General features: G+C 48.3%; 1 protein-coding gene across 3 annotated transcripts in view; it reads left to right on the top strand.

Moving 5' to 3' along the window:
- The window catches only part of CCBE1 (collagen and calcium binding EGF domains 1), a 237,695-nt gene that overhangs the window by 38,445 nt on the left and 191,512 nt on the right, over positions 1-7,738 (top strand). The window lies entirely within an intron of this gene.

The raw sequence follows: 7,738 nt of genomic DNA, 5'->3' as shown, positions 1-7,738 counted from the left end.
ATGAGTCAACTCTTTGCATGAGGTGGCCAGAGTTCTGGAGCTTCAGCTTTAGCATCATTCCTTCCAAAGAAATCTCAGGGTTGATCTCCTTCAGAATGGACTGGTTGGATCTCCTTGCAGTCCAAGGGACTCTCAAGACTCTTCTCCCAAACCACAATTCAAAAGCATCAATTCTTCGGCACTCACCTTTCTTCACATTCCAACTCTCACATCCATACATGACCACTGGAAAAACCATAGCCTTGACTAGACGGACCTTTGTTGGCAAAGTAATGTCTCTGCTTTTGAATATGCTATCTAGGTTGGTCATAACTTTTCTTCCAAGGAGTAAGCGTCTTTTAATTTCATGGCTGCAGTCACCATCTGCAGTGATTTTGGAGCCCAAAAAACTAGTTATCTATGCTGAGTATAGTAGTGTGTGTGTGATTTGTTAAACGATTTTCTACTTAAAATGGGCTTCCCTGGCGACTCAGACAATAAAGAAACGACCTGAAGTGTAGGAGACCCAGGTTCAACTCCCAGTCAGGAAGATCCCCTGGAGAAGGGAATGGCAACCCACTCCAGTATTCTTGCCTAAAGACTCCCATGGACAGAGGAGCCTGGAGGGCTTCAGTTGGTCGGGTTGCAAAGAGTCGGATATGACTGATTAGCACTTTCACTTTCCTACTGAAGGTGATGAGCCCTCAAATACATTGGTTTTATTAAGCAGGTGGACTTAAAAGACCAGGTTAACTTTGCCCTTAATTGGGTGTGAAGAGTTTTGAGATCTTGTACCATCCTTGAAGGAGTGACCCTCAGCTGAGTTCAGGGTGTCTATCAGAGGTGTAGTCTGGTCTCCCCAGACCCCTGGGGAGCGGGAGGGATGTTTGCCAGCTCTGTGTGGCTGGGACAAGAGCATGAATCTTTCCGAGAGCTGGAGGGGAGGGTGTGACGTCAGAGGGGTAATTTCATCCAGGCTGATGCTGCATCTGTGTGATTTTTTTTGCGGGGGGGGGGAGGAACATGGCAAGAGGGGGTTCCGGAAAGTGAAATGGTTAGAACAGTCTGATTCTGCTGTCTTTGCAAAATTTTATATAAAAGCACAGTGGGGTGGACATCAGATTTCACTAGACCTGGAATTCCCTTTTGCCCAGCTGGAGAAATGTTTTTCTCAGTTCTGAGTCCAGTTGGGATGACAGCGGAAGCTTTTCTCCCTCTTTACCTTATTGTCACAAAATATTATTCTTGTAGACTCAGGCTTTATCAGAGGGCTATAGCGTGGATTTCACATTTTAGAGAGAGTCAGGTGGGAGTCAGTGTGTTGTGTTACCTTTACTGACCATAGAAACCAAGGGTGTAGAAAGAGCCCAATTGTCCCAGTATCTTCTGGGCTCAGTCTTGACCTCTGCCTATGGGAGAGGAGTCATGGCTGATGACGAAAGGCAAAGAGATTCAGCGGGGACCCTTGTACCTAACTTCCCATCTGTGATGGAAGTGCTCAGTCAGTCCAACTCTTTGCGACCCCATGGTCTGCATGCAGCCCACCAGGCTCCCCTGTCCATGGAGTTCTCCAGGCAAGAATAGCAGAGTGGGTGGCCATTTCCTACTCCAGGGGATCTTCCTGATGCAGGGATTGGACCTGCGTCTCTTGTGTCTCCTGGATTGGCAGGTGGGTTCTTTACCACTGCTGCTCACTCACTCAGTCGTGTCCAACTCTTTGTGACCCCCATGGAGTTTACTCAAACTCATGTCCGTTGAGTCAGTGATGCCATCCAGCCATCTCATCCTCTGTCATCCCCTTCTCCACTAGCACCACCTCAAAAGCCCTCCGTGATGGAAGAGAGCTGAATTTTCCCGTGTCTTTGATTCCAAGGCTGAAGCCCCTGGGAAAGGTGTTTTATATAAATGATGGCACCCCTCTTCACCTTGTGTCCCCACAGCTGAAACTTACACGCCGTGGTCGCTAGTCCTGAAGGTGCAAGGTGATGTCACCAGGCTACAACCTATAAATTGTGCACTTACCAAGATGTCCTCTTCCTGGACATCCTGGTTTGAAAAATGCCCTCCTTGGAGACTGGATTAATCTTCCGCAGTTCTGTCAATTGCTTTCCATCTCAGAAAAGATTCTTCCTATGGGTATACTGACCCCAGCAAACACATTCTTTGATTCTTAGGAAAAAAAATTCAGCAGTACAGAGAAATCTTGATTTAGTTCTGTGGATGACTGTCGGCCCAATCACTTAACAAACCTGATAAACTCAATCTGAAGGGAAGAATCAGCGTTTGGCAGGCACTCTTGGCAGAGCCTGTCCTGAAAAAGTGGTGGTTTTTCCCTTAGCAATGGCTGGCTTTGTTTCCTAGCAAGGCAGGCTGCGTCCTTCCCTTCGGGGACCAGCGGCAGCTCCGAGGGCCTGCCCCTCTTCCCCCAGGTCCGCTTCACTGTCTAGAGGAAAGCCATCTAAGCTGCCTGAATATCTTCCGCGGAACACGCTGGAGCTTGTGGGGTCCCCGGGGCTTTCTCCTTCTGGGCTCCACTGCTTCCGTTCACACCTTTGCTGAAAGGGAAGCAGTTGAGGTGCCCTCACTGTCTGGGGGGAGGTTAAATCCCAGCAATATGCAGGTTCACTAGCTGGCCATGACCTGGAAACAATCCGTTCTTAATACACTCTTGGAACATTCACTTTGACCCCTTCGTGCTATAGTTTTTCAAGCTACACTTGAGTTTCTTTCTCAGGTTCTGTGGCTGCTCCTCGTGCACAAAAGAGAATCTGTTTCCTTCTAATTCATTTGTTACCTGCTGTTGCTTGACCACCCCCGCCCCCTGCACCATGGTTCACCCTGTTGCCAGTTTGAGTCGCCTTCCCAGGTGTGGTTTGGATGCGGAAAATGGGTGTATGTTTTCAGGTGAGACTGCAAGGCACTCAGAGTGGAGGAACTAAAAATAAAGATGCTCAGCAGCTAAAAGCAGGAAAGCGGCTATAAGATCAAGCAGAGAATGGTCGCAGGGAGAGGTGTGGGCTTGGCACGTTTGGGGAGCTCTCCTGGGATGTTAGAATGCATGAACTTCCAGATGCCAGCTGGGATAAACCCTTGAGAGCAAGGTGCACTTGGAGTAAGCCTGTGCTGACATGTGCTCTGAAACCATCGTCTCTCACACTGAAAGGATTAGGGGCCTCTTTTGCTTGCTTGTTTTGACCATTTCAGCCACTTTTATTTTGTAATTAATTTTAAATTGAAGTATAGTTGATTTACAATATTAATTTCTGCTCTGCAGCAGAGTGATTCAGTTATGTGTATATAACATTCTTTTTTAGTCTTTTTCCATTATGGTTTATCATAGGATACTGAATATAGATCTCTGAGCTGTACACTAGGACCTTGTTTATTCATTCCATATAGATTGATAATAGCTTACGTCTAGTAGCCCCAAACTCCACTCCAAGCTTCCCCTCAGCCCTCCGCCTTGACAGCTATAGGTCTGTCCTCTGCGCGTCTGAGGCTTCCTGAACTCAATCACGTTAGGAGGTTTCCCAGGGAGTGATAACAGCTGATGGGAACAGAGGTTGCATGTCATTCGCATGCAGGCCCCTGGGGATGCGGGGGACACTTGGGAGAGGGTTGGAGCAGAAGTGAAGTGGCAGCTAGGCTTGGTCCCTCCCCATCCCAGTTAACATATTATCCAGGCCTAGGTGGATCGGGGGAGCAGCCTCTACCGTTCTATATGTGTGCTCTTTAAAAAAAGCAGGTCTCCTTAATCATGGGATTCTGCTGTTTTTCTGCGGGCAGAAGCCGTGCTGAGTAGCTCCTGGATCCTGCCATATTTCACATCACCTCTGTGGCCCTGAAGCTGGGCTAACTGTGCAGGGGAGGAATGAGGGGGCTCCCTGGCTGGGCAACCCCGGCTCTCACCCCCTCCCACACTGGCACCAAAACAGGTGGGCAAAGCCAGGCAGGCCCCCTCCTCCCTTCCCAGGTGCCCCTCCAAGCAGCCCTCTCCTGGTTCCTTCCTTCTGCTGGGGACTCTGGGCTCCTGGACAGTGGCCTCCGCTCAGTCACTCTTGCAGCTCCCACATCTGGACTGGAGCTGCCGGCCCCGCGCCCCCCCCCCAACCTTGCATGGCCCCTCCCCACAGGCCACGTGGAAGGATGTTTGCCCCCTTAAAGTCCCGCAGCAGCTGAGCTGGGAGCTGCTTGAAAGAGCATGCGCTTTAGACTCGGCAAGCTGTGGACCAAATGCACATCTGCTGCTCAGCAGTCACGGGGGCAGCGGGGCCCTTTCTTTGACCTCTCAGAGGCCCAGTTTCCCCACCTGTGACGTGACTCCTCAGGGGCGACATAAGCTCATGCATGTCACACGCCTGTCACGTGTTAGTCAAGCGCTCTGTTGGGAGGAAGCATTGGAAACAGGTGGTCAAGAGTTAGACTTGAGTCTGGAGACAAGTGAGTGCTATTGATGTCATGCACAGTGCGGTGACTGTAAGTTAGCCCTGCTGTGCGGTACATCAGACGGCGGTTAAGAGAGTGGATCATACATTCTCATCCCAAGGAGAAATTTTTAGTGAAGTTGTATGAGATGATGGATGTCAGGTAGGCCTGTTGTGATCTTTTCACAATGCATCAATCAAACAGTCGAGCTGAATGCCTTAAACTTTGACAGTGACGTATGCCAGTGATTGCTCAGTAAGCTGGTTTAAAGTGCTCTAGTAGGGGGAGCCAGCCTTTTACATAAAGCCTTGAACTGATAAAGGACTTTTTCGATTTGATGAATGAGGAGAGCTGGGTGTAGATTTGTCTCGCTTTTCAGTGTGGAATGTTGACTGCCCCTTGGGCTGCCGAACACATGGAGGGGATTTTCTGGGCTTATAGTGTTGGCTGAGGAAGTCCTAGTAGGGGATCAGGAGGCTGAGCCCAGAGGCAGGACCACCAGGGTCAAGGGGGGGCCCCACACTGGTGTCCTGACAGCCATTCTCGTCTGGAAGGTAAGGGCAGCGAGAGAAGTTTCTTGTATTTTAGTAACTAAACCGTAATCGTGTGTTCTGCGTCACAGGCTGCTTCCGGCCCAAGCTTAGAAATACTCACCGGACATGGGGCACCGTGGGGTTTCACGGTCCTGTCTGTGTTCCTCCCGTTTGGCCTTTATTTTCCTTTGCTCTATCCACTTGTATTTGTCAGTTTAGTGTTGATGTAGTCATTTGCTTAGACCTGGGTTCGATCCCTGGGTTGGGAAGATGCCCTGGAGAAGGGAATGGCTACCCTCTCCAGTATTCTGGCCTGGAGGATCCCATGGACTGTATAGTCTATGGGGTCGCAGAGAGTTGGACACAACTGAGCGACTTTCACATAGACATAGACGCTCTGAGATGGTCTGGAGGTAACAGTGTGTGCAAAAATCTAAATTGTGTCTCAACCTTTGGGAATAAGCCAGTAAATTCTTTAATTTTCATTCATTATTTTTCTCCCTCTGTCCCTGTCTGTCTGTCTCTCTCTCACACACACAGAATGCACACTCTAAAGAAATTTTTACTTAGTAAGAACTCCTTAAGGTTTTAAATGCCTTGTTTTCTTTTTTATTCAGAATCAAATTTCAGTTTGTTTCATGGAAACAAGGGAAATGTGCACCATGGAACAGAACACTGGAAATTCTGTTCTTTCTTCATAAGTACACAGTTGAAAGTTGCATGTTTTAATCAATTGGAGGTCATCATTCACAGGTGGAGAGACAGGTCTGGAACACGAGTGCATTCTTTTTTTTTTTTTTTTGACTCTGGACTCAATTATGCAAAGTGCCCAGACCTTTCTAAAGAGAAGAAATGAACAGACACAGGAATGTGCTGCCAATTCAGTTGTTAGGAGTAAGCTGACAGAGTAAGCTGGGTCACGACAAAATCTGATTGCAAAAGAAAGTGTTCGTGGTAGAAAACTTGGAAAATACAGACACCTACAAAAGTATGAAAACAAGTCAACCACAAGTTGCATTTTCAATGTTTTATTGATTAGCCTTCCCATCTTAATGTATATGTGAGTGTACATTTCTCATTATTCTCACGTGTACATGTTTTGAATCATATTTTTCCATGCGTGCATACGTGCTCAGTTGTATCTGACTCTCTGTGACCTCATGGACTGTAGCCCGCCAGACTCCTCTCTGTCTATGGGATTCTCCAGGCAAGAATACTGGAGTGGGTTGCCATTTCTTCCTCCAGAGGATCTTCCTGACCCAGGGATCAAACTCACATCTCCTGTGTCTCCTGCTTCTCAGGTGGATTCTTTATCGCTGGGCCACCTGGGAAGCCTGCTGAATTGTACCCCAAGTTAATCAAGTCAATGTAGAAGTGTGGGGGCTTCCCTGGTGGCTCAGACAGTCAAGCGTCTGCCGTGCAATGCCAGAGACCTGGGTTCAATCCCTGGGCCAGGAAGATCCCCCTGGAGAAGAAAATGGCAACCCACTCCAGTATTCTTGCCTGGAAAATCCCATGGACGGAAGAGTTAGGCAGTCTACAGCCCATGGGGTCGCAAAGAGTCAGACACAACTGAGCGACTTCACTAGAGGGTGACTATTCTCACATCATTAATTACAGAATCATTAAAATAATATGGAATAATTATATTGGGGGATGACTTAATAGACTTCATTGCAAACATTTCAAGGCTGTAGTTTTTTGTTACTGAATACATGGTGGATATTTTTAGGTAGAAATGAAACCAAATGTAAATAGGGATTAAAGAAGAGAGTCTGGGAAACTGTTACCAGGGTTATTTCCCCCCCCCCTTTTTTTTTTTCTTTGAAGAGTCTAGCCTCAGCATTGGCTTGTTGTTCTAGCCACTATTTCTATTATTGGATAAAATCAACTCAGCAAATTTCTTTAGAGCTCATGTTCCCATCCGTAGGCCACAGGACGATCAGAGTGTGTTACACGGTTGGTCTGTGAAGACTGGGGGTCCCCAGTGTGCATTTGGGGGTTAACGTGGGCTCAGTGACTTTCTCAAGGAACGCTGCGGGGATCTGGCCGTCGTCTTGGGTTCTCCGTGTTCTTGCGGGCCTGGTGGTTCCCTTCACAGTTTGGCTGATGGTTAAAGCAGACGGTTCAGCACCTCATCAGGAAGCAGTTTTGAAATCATTCTACACAAGACCCATCAAAAACCTCTGCTGAGGACGTTGAGAAGGGGTGATTATGTCTTTAGGGCAGCTGTTCTTAAACACATTCGATCATGGAGCCATTTAAGGGTGGATACGCTGCCACAGTATCCTGCAGTTCTGTGTTGATTTCCCAGGGATGCAGTCCCCTAGAGCCTGAGCTCACTGTCTTGCTCAGATGCTCTAAGCTCTCTGCCTGCATTACACCCCCACCTGCGTCAGCATCCTCTGAGCACTGGCCGCTGCTCCTGCGCGACGGGCTTAGCACGTTCTCACCCACCTGCTGGCCTGCGACCATCTCTTCGGGCAGGTGGCCCTCCAGGGCAGGGTCCTTCTCAGGATGTCCCAGTCCCAAGCCTTTCCCTCGGTTCAGAGCTCTCTCTCAGGAAACTCACACTTCCTTGGCCCCAGTAAATTCTAAGAACAATCGTCCATCTTGGTAGCCTTTTAGGCTTTTATGTTGCGATTCCATCACAAGTTACTGTGCCTTACAGACTCCAGTGAATACAGGTTGCACCTTAAGTCGTTCCCTGGAAGCCCTCTTCCTTGGTTTGAGGCAAGAGGAGGGAAAGTGTTCTCCACTTGTTCTCCAAAAAAATATTCTCTACCTCTCTTACACTACTG

This window comes from Ovis aries, chromosome 23, assembly GCF_016772045.2.
Source record: "Ovis aries strain OAR_USU_Benz2616 breed Rambouillet chromosome 23, ARS-UI_Ramb_v3.0, whole genome shotgun sequence".
NCBI classification, from domain to species: domain Eukaryota; kingdom Metazoa; phylum Chordata; class Mammalia; order Artiodactyla; family Bovidae; genus Ovis; species Ovis aries.
The sequence above is the reverse complement of the archived record's forward strand: the minus strand, read 5'-3'. Positions and strand labels throughout refer to the sequence as shown.